Raw genomic sequence first — 16177 nt, forward strand, 5'->3', positions numbered from 1 at the left:
AGAACTTGTTGGATAATCTGTGCCCTGATGTATTATTTTCCCAAGAGATGTCTGGGTAGTTGAAGTCCCCCATCAATACCAAGTCTCGTACTATGGATGATTTTGTTAGTTGTTTTAAAAAAAGTTTCATGCACCTCTTCTTCCTTGCTAGATGATCTATAGTAGACCTCTACTATGACATTCTTTAAAAAAAACACAAACAAACAAAAAACCCCCACAACCTTTTATCCTTACCCATAGACTTCCAACAAGTCTGTCTGCTATTTCCATCTCAACCTCAAATGTACTTAAATTCTCTGGGTGACTGGGGGTGATTCTATGGGTGCCTTTACTGGGCGTAAAGTCTTACACCTCTGTTCCTGGTAAACTGGTTGAAATGATAATTAAAAAAAGACGGTTACTCACCGTTGTAACTGTTGTTCTTCGAGATGTGTTGCTCATATCCATTCCAATCAGGTGTGCGTGCGCCGCGTGCACGATCGTCAGAGAATTTTCTACCTTAGCAACACCCGGCGGGTCGGCTGTGGAGCCCCCTAGAGTGGCGCCTTCATGGCGCTGGATATATACCCTAGCCGACCCGGCGCCCGCTCAGTTCCTTCTTGCCGGCTACTCCGACAGTGGGGAAGGGGGGCGGGTTTGGAATGGATATGAGCAACACATCTCGAAGAACAACAGTTACAACGGTGAGTAACCGTCTTTTCTTCTTCGAGTGCTTGCTCATATCGATTCCGAGGGTGCTAAAGGAGTTGGCGGGTGAGATTGCAGAGCCATTAGCCATTATTTTTGAAAACTCATGGCGATCGGGGGAGGTCCCAGATGACTGGAAAAAGGCTAATGTAGTGCCCATCTTTAAAAAAGGGAAGAAGGAGGATCCGGGGAACTACAGGCCAGTCAGCCTCACCTCAGTCCCTGGAAAAATTATGGAGCAGGTCCTCAAGGAATCAATTATGAAACATTTAGAGGAAAGGAAAGTGATCAGGAACAGTCAGCATGGATTCACGAAGGGGAAGTCGTGCCTGACTAACCTAATTGCCTTCTATGATGAGATAACTGGCTCTGTGGATGAGGGGAAAGCAGTGGATGTGTTATTTCTTGACTTTAGCAAAGCTTTTGATACTGTCTCCCACAGTATTCTTGCCACCAAGTTAAAGAAGTATGGGCTGGATGAATGGACTGTAAGGTGGATAGAAAGCTGGCTAGATCGTCGGGCTCAACGGGTAGTGATCAATGGCTCCATGTCTAGTTGGCAGCCGGTTTCAAGTGGAATGCCCCAAGGGTCGGTCCTGGGGCTGGTTTTGTTTAATATCTTTATTAATGATCTGGAGGATGGTGTGGACTGCACTCTCAGCAAGTTTGCAGATGACACTAAACTAGGAGGCGTGGTAGATACACTAGAGGGTAGGGATCGGATACAGAGGGACCTAGACAAATTAGAGGATTGGGCCAAAAAAAACCTGATGAGGTTCAACAAGGACAAGTGCAGAGTCCTGCACTTAGGACGGAAGAATCCCATGCACTGCTACAGACTAGGGACCGAATGGCTAGGTAGCAGTTCTGCTGAAAAGGACCGAGGGGTCACAGTGGACGAGAAGCTGGATATGAGTCAACAGTGTGCTCTTGTTGCCAAGAAGGCTAACGGCATTTTGGGCTGTATAAGTAGGGGCATTGCCAGCAGATCGAGGAACGTGATCGTTCCCCTTTATTCGACATTGGTGAGGCCTCATCTGGAATACTGTGTCCAGTTTTGGGCCCCACACTACAAGAAGGATGTGGAAAAATTGGAAAGAGTCCAGCGGAGGGCAACAAAAATGATTAGGGGTCTGGAGCACATGACTTATGAGGAGAGGCTGAGAGAACTGGGATTGTTTAGTCTCCAGAAGAGAAGAATGAGGGGGGATTTGATAGCAGCCTTCAACTACCTGAAGGGGGGTTCCAAAGAGGATGGAGCTCGGCTGTTCTCAGTGGTGGCAGATGACAGAACAAGGAGCAATGGTCTCAAGTTGCGGTGGGGGAGGTCCAGGTTGGATATCAGGAAAAACTATTTCACTAGGAGGGTGGTGAAACACTGGAATGCGTTACCTAGGGAGGTGGTGGAGTCTCCTTCCTTGGAGGTTTTTAAGGCCTGGCTTGACAAAGCCCTGGCTGGGATGATTTAGCTGGGAATTGGTCCTGCTTTGAGCAGGGGGTTGGACTAGATGACCTCTTGAGGTCCCTTCCAACTCTGATATTCTATGATTCTATGATTCTATGATTCCAATCAGGTGACTCCCAAGCCTTACCTAGGTGGTGGGGTCGGAGTGAGACATTGCTGTGTGCAAAACCGCTGATCCGAATGCAGCATCGTCCCTGGACTGCTGTACCAGTGCGTAGTGAGCTGCAAATGTGTGGACTGATGACCAAACTGCAGCTCTACAAATGTCCTGGATCGGGACTTGAGCCAGAAAGGCAGTCGAGGAAGCTTGGGCCCTCGTTGAGTGAGCGGTGAGGTGCGGCGTCGAGACACCGGCCAGGTCATAGCAAGTCTGGATGCAAGACGTGATCCAGGAGGATAGGCATTGTGAGGAGACTGGTAAGCCTTTCATCCGGTCGGCCACTGCAACGAAGAGTTGTGTCGTCTTTCTAAACTGCTTTGTGCGGTCAATATAGAAAGCCAGGGCCCTGCGTACGTCCAAAGAATGCAAACGCTGGTCTTGGCGAGTAGCATGTGGTTTAGGATGGAAGACTGGGAGAAATATATCCTGATTCATGTGAAACCGTGAGACCACCTTAGGAAGAAAGGCAGGATGTGGGCGAAGCTGCACTTTGTCCTTATGGAAAACCGTGTATGGGGGCTCGGATGTAAGCGCCCTAAGTTCAGAAACGCGCCTTGCTGAGGTGATGGCTACGAGGAAGGCTGTCTTCCAGGATAGGTACAGGAGTGAACGGGTAGCTAGTGACTCGAATGGAGGCCCTGTGAGCTTGGAGAGAACCAGGTTGAGATCCCACGTCGGAACGGGCTGATGTTGTTGTGGGTACATCCGGTCTAAGCCCTTGAGGAATCTAACGACCATCGGGTTAGAGAATACCAAAGAAGCGAGTTCCCCTGGGTGGAAGGCTGATATAGTGGCCAGGTGAACCCTAATTGAAGATATCGCCAAGCCCTGCTGTTTTAGGGATAGGAGATATTCCAATATGAGAGGAATAGGAGCCTGTAATGGGGACTTGGCTCGTTGTCCGCACCAACAGGAGAACCGCTTCCACTTGGCCAAGTACGTGGTCCGTGTCGAAGGCTTCCTACTGCCCAGCAGAATCTGCTGGACAGAGTGCGAGCATTGTCGCTCCGCCTGGTTCAGCCATGGAGCAACCACGCCGTGAGGTGGAGTGATTGTAGGTCGGGGTGACAGTCGGCCGTGGTCCTGAGAGATGAGATCTGGACACAACGGAAGCGGGATCGGTGTCTGAACCGAGAGCTCCAACAGTGTGGTGTACCAGTGTTGCCTCGGCCACGCTGGAGCGACTAGAATTACTTGAGCCTGGTCTCTGCGCAGTTTGAGCAGCACCTTGTGGACCAGAGGAAATGGAGGGAAAGCGTAAAACAGGTGGTCTTTCCAAGGTAGAAGAAACGCGTCCGATAGAGAGCCCAGAGCTCGCCCTTGTAGGGAGCAGAACGCGTGGCACTTCCTGTTGGCTCGAGATGCAAACAGGTCTACCTGGGGAAATCCCCGCCTCTGGAAAACGGAATAGATGATGTCCGGACGAATTGACCACTCGTGCGTCTGAAAGGACCTGCTGAGTCGGTCCGCTAGTGTGTTCTGGACTCCAGGAAGAAACGAAGCCGTGAGATGGATCGAGTGGGCGATGCAGAAGTCCCACAGGTGAATGGCCTCTTGGCATAGAATCGACGAACGTGCTCCTCCTTGCTTGTTGATGTAAAACATGGCCGTGGTGTTGTCGGTGAGAACTAACACACAGCGGCCACGTAGGAGATTGAGAAATGCCTGGCAAGCCAGGCGCACCGCCATCAGCTCTCGAACATTGATGTGCAGGGCTAGTTGGGGTGCGGTCCACAGGCCCTGGGTATGGTGTTCGCTGAGATGGGCACCCCAACCCAGAGATGAAGCGTCTGACCAGGTGCAGAGAAGGTTGCGGGGCGTGAAACGGCACTCCCTCGCAAACCACACTGTGATCCAACCACCAGGTGAGGGAGGTCAAGACCGAGTTCGGAATCATGATCACCATGTTCAGGCTGTCCCGATACGGGCGGTATACCGATGATACCCAGGCCTGGAGTGGGCGAAGCCGAAGTCTGGCATGCCTGGTTACGTATGTGCAAGAGGCCATGTGACCCAGCAGGGCGAGGCACGTCCTCATTGTGGTAATCGGGAAGGTCCTGAGCCCTCGAATGAGGCTTGTGATGGTATGAAAGCGATTGTCTGGTAGAATAGCTTGAGCACGTCTGGAGTCTAGGACTGCCCCAATAAATTCTATCCTCTGGGTAGGCTCTAGAGTGGATTTCTCTTTGTTGAGTAGAATGCCCAACTCGTGGAATGTGTGTACTATTATGTGGACGTGAGCACGAACTTGCTCCCTGGTGCGACCGCGTACCAGCCAGTCGTCTAAATACGGGAACACCTGTATCTCTTGCCGACGAAGGTATGCTGCCACGACAGCCATACATTTTGTGAACACTCTTGGGGCCAAGGATAGGCCGAAGGGAAGGACTGCAAATTGGTAGTGCACCTTGCTTACCACGAGTCGCAGGAAGCGCCTGTGAGGCGGGTAAATTGCTATATGAAAGTATGCATCCTTCATGTCGAGGGCGGCGAACCAGTCTCCAGGATCCAGGGAAGGGATGATGGTCCCCAATGAGACCATGCGGAACTTCAACTTTACTATGGATTTGTTGAGTCCGCGTAAGTCTAAGATGGGTCGCAGACCCCCTTTGGACTTGGGGATCAGGAAGTATCGGGAATAAAATCCCCTGCCCCTTAACTCTAGTGGAACCTCCTCTATGGCCCCCATAGCCAGGAGCGTAGAAACCTCCTGTGCAAGAAGTTGCTCGTGAGAAGGGTCCCTGAAGAGGGACGGGGAGGGGGGGGGGAGGGAGGGAACGAAGAAAACTGGAGAGCGTATCCCCTCTCCACCGTGCGAAGGACCCAACGGTCCAAGGTTATAAGGGACCAAGCATGGTGGAAATGGGAGAGGCGATCCCGAAAGGAGGGGGGTGGATCCTGGGTGATGACTGGGGCGCCGTCCTCGACCGCACCTTCAAAAGTTCTGCCTAGGGCCAGAAGGTGGCCTATGTGGCCCCTGGTTCTGACCGGGTTGAGGGCCGGTCAACCGTCTCCTACCACCTCGTCCCCGCCTTCTGGCAGAGTCCTGTCTCGGATGAGGCGGGGGGGGTAGAACCTCTGAGGCTGGGGCCGAAATGGCCTGCGCTGGGGTCCCGGAACATGCATCCCCAGGGAGCGCATGATTGTTCTCGAGTCCTTGAGGGTCTGCAGTCGAGAGTCCGTCTTGTCCGAGAACAACCCGTGTCCCTCAAAGGGTAAATCCTGCAGGGTTTGCTGCAGTTCCGGAGGCAAGCCCGAGACCTGGAGCCAGGAGACTCTCCGCATGGCGATGCCTGAGGCCAGTGTCCTCGCAGCCGAGTCCGCTATATCCAAGGAGGCCTGTAAGGAGGTCCGTGCCACCTTCTTACCCTCCTCCACTAAGGCCCCGAACTCTTCCCTGGAGTCTTGAGGGACCAACTCCTTGAACTTCCCCATAGAGTTCCAGGAATTAAAGCTATAGCGGCTCAAGAGCGCCTGCTGGTTAGCCGCTCTAAGTTGCAGCCCTCCGGCTGAATATACCTTACGCCCAAACAAATCGAAGAGCTTAGCGTCCTTCGATTTGGGCGCTGCAGCCTGCTGACCGTGGCGCTCCCTTGCATTCACCGATGACACCACCAGTGAACACGGCTGGGGATGAGTGTATAAGTACTCATAGTCCTTTGAGGGGACAAAGTACTTTCTTTCCACCCCTCTGGCTGTGGGTGGAATAGAGGCAGGAGTTTGCCATATCGCAGTGGCGTTAGCCTGGATCGTACGAATCAGGGGCAATGCTACTCTGGATGGGGCATCCGCAGAGAGGATGTTCACAATGGGGTCCTGCACCTCCACTATCTCCTCTGCCTGTAGGTCCATATTACGTGCCACCCTACGTAATAGGTCCTGGTGTGTCCGAAGATCTATCGGGGGTGGACCTGTGGCCGTTGTGCCCGCCACCGCCTCATCTGGGGAAGATGAGGAGGATGCCTCAGGTGGCAAGGGATCTAAGGGCGGGTCCTGTTCCAGTGAGGCCTGGAGCGGAGCGTCGCCTGCCCCTGGGTCCAGGTCGTCAGGTGGCGTGGGCACGGGAGCCTCCATGCCCCCTGGGTGAGGGCGGGAGATGGTGGCTTCTGGAGCCCTATGCTCAGAGCGTATCGAGCGAGAGGCTGATGGTGGTGGAGCCCCCTGCGCTTGGTGATACGCCCACGGGGTCCAGAACGACCAGTGTGCAGGTCCCTGAGCGGGATCCTCCGCTACCTTCTGCCAGTGGCCCATGTCCGCCTCAGCGGCCTGCCCCTGAGGGGGGTATGCCGATCTCGAGGCCCCATCGGAGGAACGGGACACCGATCTCGAGGGCCAAGGCGGTGCCGATCGCGCCAAAATTAGCTCCGGATGGTACGGTGCCGCTCCGGAGATGACCGGTCCCTGTGTGGTGCCGGTGAGCGGTACCGAGATCGGGATCGGTGCCGATGACCACGTCGGTGCCGAGATTCTGATCTGGACCTGGATGAAGGCGACCGCGAGTAGGCACGGTGCCGGGAGCGGCCCTTTGAAGCCGATCGTCGCTCGTACCGGTGCCGGGAACTACGCCTGGAGTTCGATCGGTACCGATGATCGTAACAGTGCCGGGACATAGAACGGTGCCGCGACGAGGATCTTGGCCGCGAGTACGACCGGTGCCGAGGTGATAGTCGGCGCCGGGACTGCGAGCGGCGTCGGGACCTGCTTCGTGATCTGGAGCGGTGCCGTGGGTCCGCTCCCTGAGATGGCGGGCGCACCAGGGCAGGCTTGCCCCTGGATTGCACCGGATGAGGAGCCAACGGTGCCGGTGGTTGGTGCGGTGCCGGATCCGTGAGAGCAATAAGGTCTCTCGCCGTCGCGAAGGTCTCTGGGGTCGACAGGAGACAAGGCTCCACCACTGACCGAGGTGGTGATCCAGTCCGCACCGGACTCAACGGCCTCGGAGCCGGAGTCGACGGCGTAGCAGGCACCTGCTTTTGGTGGTCTAAAGGCGGACGCGGCTCTACCCCCGGCACCGGGGGAGCCGGCGTCTTCAGGACAGCAGTCTCCTGTGCCTTGCGGGATTTCTTATGTCCCGGGGACAAGGATCGGCGCCGAGGCACTTGTGGCGGGTGCAGTGCCAAAGGAGGCCGGTGCCGCGGAGGCTTGTCCGACTCTACCCGCGGTGCAGAAGCAGTCGGTGCCGCAGGGGCGCTGCGCACCGAGGCGCTTGGTGCCGAGGCCTGACGCGCCGATGGAGTGTCCGGGCTAAGTGCCGCCTCCATGAGGAGTTGCCGAAGCCGAAAGTCCCACTCCTTTTTGGTTCTCGGTCTGAAGGCCTTACAGATCTTACACTTATCTGTTTGATGGCACTCTCCCAGGCACTTCAGACACGAGTCGTGCGGATCACTCGTGGGCATAGGCTTCGCGTAGGACGCGCACTGCTTAAAGCCGGGAGCCTTGGGCATGAGCCCGGCTATGCGCCGGGGAAAAAGGGGGGAGAACAACCCCCTTTTATCCCCTCTAACTATCTACAACTATTAAAAAGTAAAATGAACAACTATCTAACACGATACAACAACTACAACTACAATTATCTACAAACAATACAGGATAAGCTAGGGAGAGTGGAGAACAGGTATGCCGCGCTTCACAGTTCCAACGACCGTCAGGGGCGGTAAGAAGGAACTGGAGGGGGCGCCGGGTCGGCTAGGGTATATATCCAGCGCCATGAAGGCGCCACTCTAGGGGGCTCCACAGCCGACCCGCCGGGTGTTGCTAGGGTAGAAAATTCTCTGACGATTGTGTACGCGGCGCGCGCACACCTGATTGGAATAGATATGAGCAAGCACTCGAAGAAGAATAGAATAAAACATTTGGAATATCATGCTATGATAGGGACTAATCAGCACAGTTTCTGCAAAGGAAGATTGTGCCTCACTAATTTATTAGAATTCTCTAAACGTCAATAGATTAATGGATGCAAGAGAACTAGTTGACAGGAGGAACAGAGATTTGATAATAGAGGAGGACTCTCCAATCCAGAAGACAAAGGTTTAACTAAATTCAATGGCTGGAAGTTGAAGCTGGACAAATTCAAACTAGAAATAAGGCACAAATCTTTAACAGTGAGGGGAATTATCTACTGAAACAACTTACCCAGGGTTGTGGTCAGAGCTTAATTTGTGCCGGGACTCAGCCATGGCACCTCTTCTGGTGGCGTGCAAGGCATGACCTCACACGTACAATGCTTGCGAGGTCATGCTGTGCGGCAGACACCATCTTTATTGCTTGAGACCAGGGATCTTTTTATTTTTTTAAAAAAACAAATTAAACACTGGTTGTAGTGGATTCTCCAAAACTAAAACCAAAAACTTTTTCAAAAATCTATACTGTAGTTCAAACAGGAATTAATTAAGGGTAGTCCTGTGGCCTGTGTTATACAGGTCAGACTAGATGATCACAAAGGTCCCTTTGTACTTTAAAATCTATGAATCAGTTTATTTAAACTTTTGACAGGTCTTTGATAAGGTCCATCCTAACAGGCTATTAAAGAATCTAAGCATTCAAGGCAAGAGGCAAAGTATTGTCATGAATCACTCACAAAGGTTAACAGCCGAGTGCCTCCAAGTTCCACAGTAGGCCCAATGTTTAATATATCAAACTAGAAAAGGGGGTGGTGGGCACAGTGAGCTGGCAGAATTTTCAGATGACAGTTCTTTAGGATAATTAAGTCAGAGAAAGCTGAGGAGCTACAGAGACACAAACTATGCCAGAATTAATGTTGCACATGCAGCCTTGATTTTAGCATTTTTTTTTTTTTTTTTTTAACTTGAGCACTTGACTTCTAGCACAGACACTTGGTCCTATATGCTACAAGGTTTATTCACTCAAATCCAATTTCTATCTTTCACATAAAAAGATATATATATATATATATATATATTGAGGGATAGCTCAGTGATTTGAGTATTGGCCTGCTAAACCCAGGGTTGTGAGTTCAATCCTTGAGGGGGCCACTTAGGGATCTGGGGCAAAATCAGTACTTGGTCCTGCTAGTGAAGGCAGGGGGCTGGACTTGATGACTTTCAAGGTCCCTTCTAGTTCTAGGAAATGGGATATCTCCATTAATTTAATTTTAATTTATTTAAAAAAATACATTTCTAAGTCATAGGTCATTCCTGCAGAAGAGGTAAGTCATAGAAAGCACCTCTTCTTCCTAGCTTGTTGCTTTGACCACATCACCCCTCTGAATCCCTCTATTGACTCCCCCTTCTCTATTGCATCAAATGTAAACTGCTGGTCTTCACTTTCAGGGATTTTATCTCCACCCTCCTTACCTCTCAATTGCAATCAGGCTGATTGCTTGCTTCCAGCTGGTTCACGATGCCAGCCTCCATGGCCCACTGGTTAAATTTGCAAACAAGAGCCTTGGTGTTTATTTCCAGCTGCCTTCTCAACTGGGAGGCACTCCCCATAAACATCTGCAAAGCTACCTCAGCCTCCTTCAAATCCCTCCTAAAAACTCTCCTTTCCCTGATGACAAAGAAAGGACAGTTAACTTGTTCCGTAACTGGCGTTCGAGATGTGTTGCTCCTGTCTATTCCACAGTAGGTGTGCGTGCTCGCCACGTGTACCGGTGCTGGAAGTTTTTCCCTTAGCAGTATCCGTAGTGGGGAAGCACCGCTGCGACCCCTGGAGTGGCGCCGATATATCGCGTCATAAAGGGGCTGTGTGCTCCCCCCAGCCTCGGTTCCTTCTTGCCAGACAACTCCGACAGAGGGGAAGGAGGGTGGGATGTGGAATAGACAGGAGCAACACATCTCGAAGAATGCCAGTTACGGAACAGGTAACTGTCCTTTCTTCTTCGAGTGATTGCTCCTGTATATTCCACAGTAGGTGACTCCAAGCTATACCTGACGGAGGTGGGTAGGAGTTCTAAATGATAAGTGTTAAGGGTTAACTGGGCGGAGCACCGCCCTACCAAACCCGGCATCATCCCTTGCTTGGGAGACGATCGCATAGTGTGATGAGGTGGTGTGGACAGAGGATTACATCCTCTGCAGATGTCCTGAATAGGGACATGAGCCACATAGGCAGCTGACGAGACCTGAGCTCTCGTCAAATGAGCCTTTACTATAGGAGGCGGGGGAACCCCTGCCAGGTCGTAACACGTGCGTATGCACGAGGTAATCCAGCGGGAGATCCACTGGGTGGAAACCAGTTGCCCTCTCATGCGCTTGGCCGATGTGATGAAAAGCTGAGGGGATTTCCGGAATGGCCTTGTTTGGCCTAAGTAAAAGGCCAGCGCCCTACGCACATCTAGCATGTGCAGGCGTCGTTCCACATTGGAGGAATGGGGCTTAGGACACAGGACTGGCAGGAAGATGTCCTGGTCCATATGAAACGCGGAGACCACCTTTGGCAGGAAGGCCGGGTGCGGGCGAAGCTGGACCTTCCCCTTATGGAAGATCGTATATGGGGGTTCAGAGGTCAGCGCCCTAAGCTCCGAAACCTTGCGGGCTGAGGTGATAGCCACCAAAAACACCACTTTCTCAGATGAGTGGGACCAGGAGTATGTGGCCAAGGGCTCAAAGGGAGGCCCCGTGAGGCATGACAGTATCAGGTTCAGGTCCCAAGGTGGAACTGGGGGTCTAGCATAAGGGAACGCTCTGTCCAAACCCTTTAAAAACCTGGAAGTCATGTGGTGGGAGAACACGGACTGTCCCACCACCGGAGGGTGGAGAGCCGAGATGGCTGCCAGGTGCACCCTGATCGAGGAGGGCGCCAGCCCTTGGGTCCTAAGGGACAGGAGGTAATCCAGGACCAGCTGGAGCGGAGCAGACGCGGGGCAGGAACCTCTCTCCCTCCCCATATGGAGAACCAATACCACTTAGCCAGGTAGGACTTCCGTGTGGACGGCTTCCTGCTCTCAAGCAGAACCCGTCTAACAGCCTCAGTACACCTCCCCTCCTCCGCATCTAGCCACGGAGCATCCATGCTGTCAGGTGCAGAGGGGTCAGGTTGGGGTGGAGGAGACTACCTCCATCCTGGGAGAGGAGGTCCGGGTGGAGCGGCAGCCTGCGAGGGGGGGCTGCCAAGAGTTGCAGTAAGGTCCCGTACCAATGTTGATGGGCCCAATCCGGGGCTATCAGGATAATCCTTGCCCCGTCTGATTTCAGCTTCTGTAGGACCCTGCCTATGAGGGGAAGGGCAGGAAGGCGTACATCAGGGGCCCCGACCAACTGAGCAGGAACGCGTCTGTCATGGCCCCTTCGCCCTCTCCCACCCTGGAGCAGAACTTGGTACACAGGCAATTCTGGGCGGTGGCGAACAGGTCCATCTGGGGAGTACCCCACTGTAGGAAGATCCACTCCGCTACCTCCCTGCGTAGAGACCACTTGTGTTGTTGTGAGAACACCCTGCTCAGGCTATCCGCGAGCGTGTTGCTCTCACCGGGCAGGTGGAACGCTCAGAGGAAGATGTCATGGACTATACAGAACTCCCACAGGAGCTGGGCTTCCTGGCATAAGGCCGTGGAGCGCGTGCCCCCTTGCCTGTTGATATAATACATTGCAGTGGTATTGTCTGTGAGGACTCTGACCACCTTCCCTTGTAAACGCTGGCGGAAAGCCACGCACGCCAGGCACACTGCCCTGAGTTCCCTGACATTTATGTGTAGGGCGAGTTCCTCGGACAACCACAACCCCTGGGTCCTGAAGCCCCCCCACGTGGGCCCCCGAGCCCAGGTCCGAGGCATCCGACACTAGATCTAGTGCGGGAGGGGGATCGCGGAAGGGAACCCCCTGGAGCATATTGCTCGGGAGAGACCACCATTGCAGGCCTGCCACCACCGTTGGCGGAACCGTGATGACCTTGTCTAGGTCGTCTCTGGCCTGCGAGTACTGGGAGGCCAGCCAGAGCTGAAGGGGTCTCATCCTGAGCCCGGCATGTCGCACCACCGAGGTGCATGCAGCCATGTGGCTGAGGATTTGAAGGCACACCCATGCCATGGTCACCGGGAAGGCCGTGACTGAGGCGATGAGGTCTTTGAGTGCCTCGAACCTGTCCCTTGGGAGGGAGGCCGTGGCCCCCTGGGAATCTAGCAGCGCTCCTATGAATTCTATGTGATGGACGGGTACTAACGTGGATTTTTCCTCGTTTACCACTAGGCCTAGAGTTGAGCAGATGCGTAGCAGGAAGGTTATCTGCTGCTGCACCTGGGACCGGGACTTGCCCTTGAGCAGCCAGTTGTCCAGGTAGGGGAAGATCTGCAGCCCTCTCCTCCTGAGGTGGGCTGCTACCACCGCCATACACTTTGTGAAGACCCTGGGGGCCGTTGAGAGGCCAAAGGGGAGGACCGTAAACTGGTAGTGGTCCTGACCCACCAGGAAACAGAGGAAGCACCTGTGACCCTCAAAAATGTGGATGGCATCCTGGAGGTCCAGCGCTGCAAACCAATCCCCCGTGTCTAGGGAAGGAATAATAGAGGCTAGGGACACCATGCGGAATTTGCGGTGAACCAAGAACTGGTTGAGCTTCTGCAGATCGAGGATGGGCTGAAGAAATACCTGGAATAGATTCCCTTGCCCCGAAATTCCCAAGGTACCCTCTCCACGGCTCCCAGGGAGAGGAGGCGCTGTACCACCTGATCTAGAAGGAGCGCATGCTCCGGGTCCCCCGCCGACTCCCTGGCTGGAGGGCAACTGGGAGGGGGCGAAACAAACTGCAACCTGTACCCCAGGGATACAGTGTTGAGGACCCAGCGGTCCGTAGTGATACGGAACCACTGCAGACGGAAGGCAGGTAAACGATTGGCAAACCTGAACTTTATTAACTGGGGGGGGGTTAACCTGGCAACAGGCCAGGTGACCCCCCGCAAGCAGTCAAAAATGCCGCTTCCCTGGCCTCCTGGCCTTAGAGGGCCCCGGATGAGGGGCTGAACGGGATTGGCGTTGTGACCGACGCCTCTGTTCCCGCTGCTTCTTAGGCGGGGGCTCATATCTGTACCGAGCCTGGGGAGTGGAGGTGAGAGGCCTGGGCTTGTCCTTGGCCGGCGGGACGTACAGGCCTAGCGTCTGCAGGGTGGTACGGGAGTCTTTCATCCCGTGCAGACGCGTGTCTGTTTGGTCTGCAAACAGGGCCCGACCGTCGAATGGTAGGTCCTGCATGATTGACTGGGACTCAGCCGATAGCCCAGAAAGCGAAAGCCAGGATGCCCTTCTCATGGAGACGGCCGCAGCCATCAAATGGGCGGCCATGTCCGCCGCATCAAAAGCCACCTGGAGTGCTGCTTTAGCCGCTGCCGCACCTTCATCCACCAGGGCCCGGAACTCCTTCCTGTCCTTTTCGTGGCGGGAGGGCTCAAACTTGGGAAGGGACCCCCAAAGGTTAAAATCATATCTGCTCAAGAGTGCCTGGTGGTTGGCCACTCTGAGCTGAAAACTCGCAGACAAATAAACCTTTCTTCCAAAGGAGTCCAGCCTGCGAGCGTCTTTGTCCTTGGGGGTGGGGGCGGGTTGGCCGTGACTCTCCCGGTGGTTAACGGACTCCACCAATAGAGAGTTCGGAGCTGGGTGAGAGTAGAGGTACTCGTGCCCCTTTGAGGGCACAAAGTACTTTCGCTCGGCCTTTTTGGAGATAGGGCTGTGGGAGGCCAGAGTTTGCCAAAGGCCAGTGGTAATATTGGCCATCCCCTGATGAAACGGGAGGGCCACACGCCCCGGCGCCGAGGAGGTAAGGACATTGAACAATGTGTCTGAGGGTTCCTCCATCTCAGCCTGGAGCTGGAGGTTCGATGCCACCCTCCTGAGCAGCTCCTGGTGAGCTTTGAAATCCTCCTGAGAGACAGGAGGAAGGGCAGCCACGGAGTCATCCAGTGCCGAGGAGGTCGGTGCTGCGGTGTCGTCGGTACCGGTAGTCCGACATCCTGATCCTGGGCCCGAGCCGGTGCCGGAGGGTCGGTGCCCACTGCTTCATCACGGTGCCAAGGTGATGCCGTCGGCTGGGCCTGGGACGCTCCCGCCACGGAGTGGGGTCCCGGCTGTGCTGGTGCCTGGGGCCACGGTGCCCACTGGCACCACTGTCCCTGCCAGGGAACGGCCTGGCCCTGGGACAAGAGGGGGCCCGGAAGGGATAGCTGGTCCTGCGGCACCGAGCAGCTTGACGAGGGATGGCTGCGTGCCGAAGCAGAGGTTCAGGACGAACGGACAGTGCCGTATGAATGGCTGGGGCGGTCCCGAACATGACTTCTCTAGCCTCTGGAGGAGGACAGATAGGAGTAGGGGGTACTGTCCCTGTACTCTCTCCGGCGCCCAAGGCCACGACGCCTCAGTGCCTGGGACTCGCGGGACGAACTCCGAGCCTGGCGCCTTCCATGGCAGGTGCCGGAGTATGAACTCCGGTGCCGACGACAACGATACCTGTCCCTGCGGGCACAGCTCGAAGAGGAGCGATGACGTCTTTTGGAACCTGCTCTACGGTCCCCAGGAGTGGAGGAGTTAAACTCGCTCGCAGACGACCCTGCTTGCGGTGTGGAAACATGCCTCGGTCCGCGGGTTGGCCCTTCAAGCCGGGATGGCGCCTCAACCTTGGAGATGTCCGGAGAAGGTTGATGGGTACTTAAAGGCAGCTTTCCACAGGATTGGGGGCCCGACTGAGGCGGCACTCCTGGCACTGGAACCGTAAGGATGTCGCACGCGGCCTGAGCTGCCTCCGGCATCGAAGGCATCCTCACCTCTGGAGAGGCCTGCGTGGACGGCACCGGACTACTCTGCTTCACCCGAGTCGGAGGTCTCGGTCCCGATGGGGATCGTGGGCTGCCCAACACGGGTCTGGCCTCACCCCGTTCTTTCTCCCGGCGCCACGGAGTCTTCCCTTGCTTTTTAGAAGGGGAGCGGTGCCGGCTCGTCGACAGCGCCTCGCTGCGCACCGATGACGCGGTACTGGACGTGGAATCAGGACGGCGCACCGGAGGCGCTTTGCTACGCGCTGAAGGCACAGTGCCCGGCGCGGGGTCGGGGCCAATGCCAATTCCATTAGGAGAGCTCAGAGTCGGAGCTCACGCTCCTTCTTTGTTCGCAGCTTGAAGGAACAGCAAATTTTACACTTCTCACTAATGTGAGCTTCGCCCAAACAGCAAAGACACTCCGAGTGAGGATCGCTCCGGGGCATAGAATTGCGACAAGGGTCGCACAACTTGAAGCCCGGGCCACGGGGCATGCCCCGAGCCCGGCAATAGCAAGAAAGATCAGTGAACTGGATACCACTAAGGCGATAACGCTGCAGCCAAGGCTGAAGCAAGTTCCGACTACCTTCACTGACGGCAAGAAGGAACTGAGGGTGGGGGGAGCACGCAGCCCCGTTTATGGCGCGATATATCAGCGCCACTCCAGGGGTCGCAGCAGTGCTTCCCCACTACGGATACTGCTAAGGGGAAAACTTCCGGCACCGGAGCACGTGGCGAGCATGCACACCTACTGTGGAATACACAGGAGCAATCACTCGAAGAAGAAAATTAAATTATGCTGTTGATGTGCTGAGACCACTGCCCACCAGGCTGACCATTATTTCCGTGTGCTCCCCTGTCTGTCTGTATCCATCTGTTGTCTCTGGTCTTATACTGGAAAGTGTTTGGGGCAGGGGCTGTTTTTTTGTTCTGTTTGCACAGCCCCTAGAACAATGGAGTTCTGGGTCCCTGCCTAGGTGCTATAGTAATACAAATAATAGTAATATGCATCCTCTGGCACTTCCAGAGCAATTCCAGTGAACTGAATAAAAATACAGAATGTACTCTCCTTTCAGTGCTCAGGGGGCTCTACATTTTGTTACAGATACTATATAAGAAAGTAAAATATAATGAATAACTAGAATAAATAGGCAATAGGAAT

At 54.6% G+C, this 16177-nt stretch overlaps 1 protein-coding gene across 23 annotated transcripts in view; it reads right to left on the reverse strand.

Annotated features, from left to right (window-relative positions):
- Window positions 1-16177, reverse strand: part of IPO9 (importin 9) — a 257420-nt gene that overhangs the window by 58695 nt on the left and 182548 nt on the right. The window lies entirely within an intron of this gene.

Source organism: Chrysemys picta, chromosome 4, assembly GCF_011386835.1.
Source record: "Chrysemys picta bellii isolate R12L10 chromosome 4, ASM1138683v2, whole genome shotgun sequence".
Taxonomy (NCBI): Eukaryota; Metazoa; Chordata; order Testudines; family Emydidae; genus Chrysemys; species Chrysemys picta.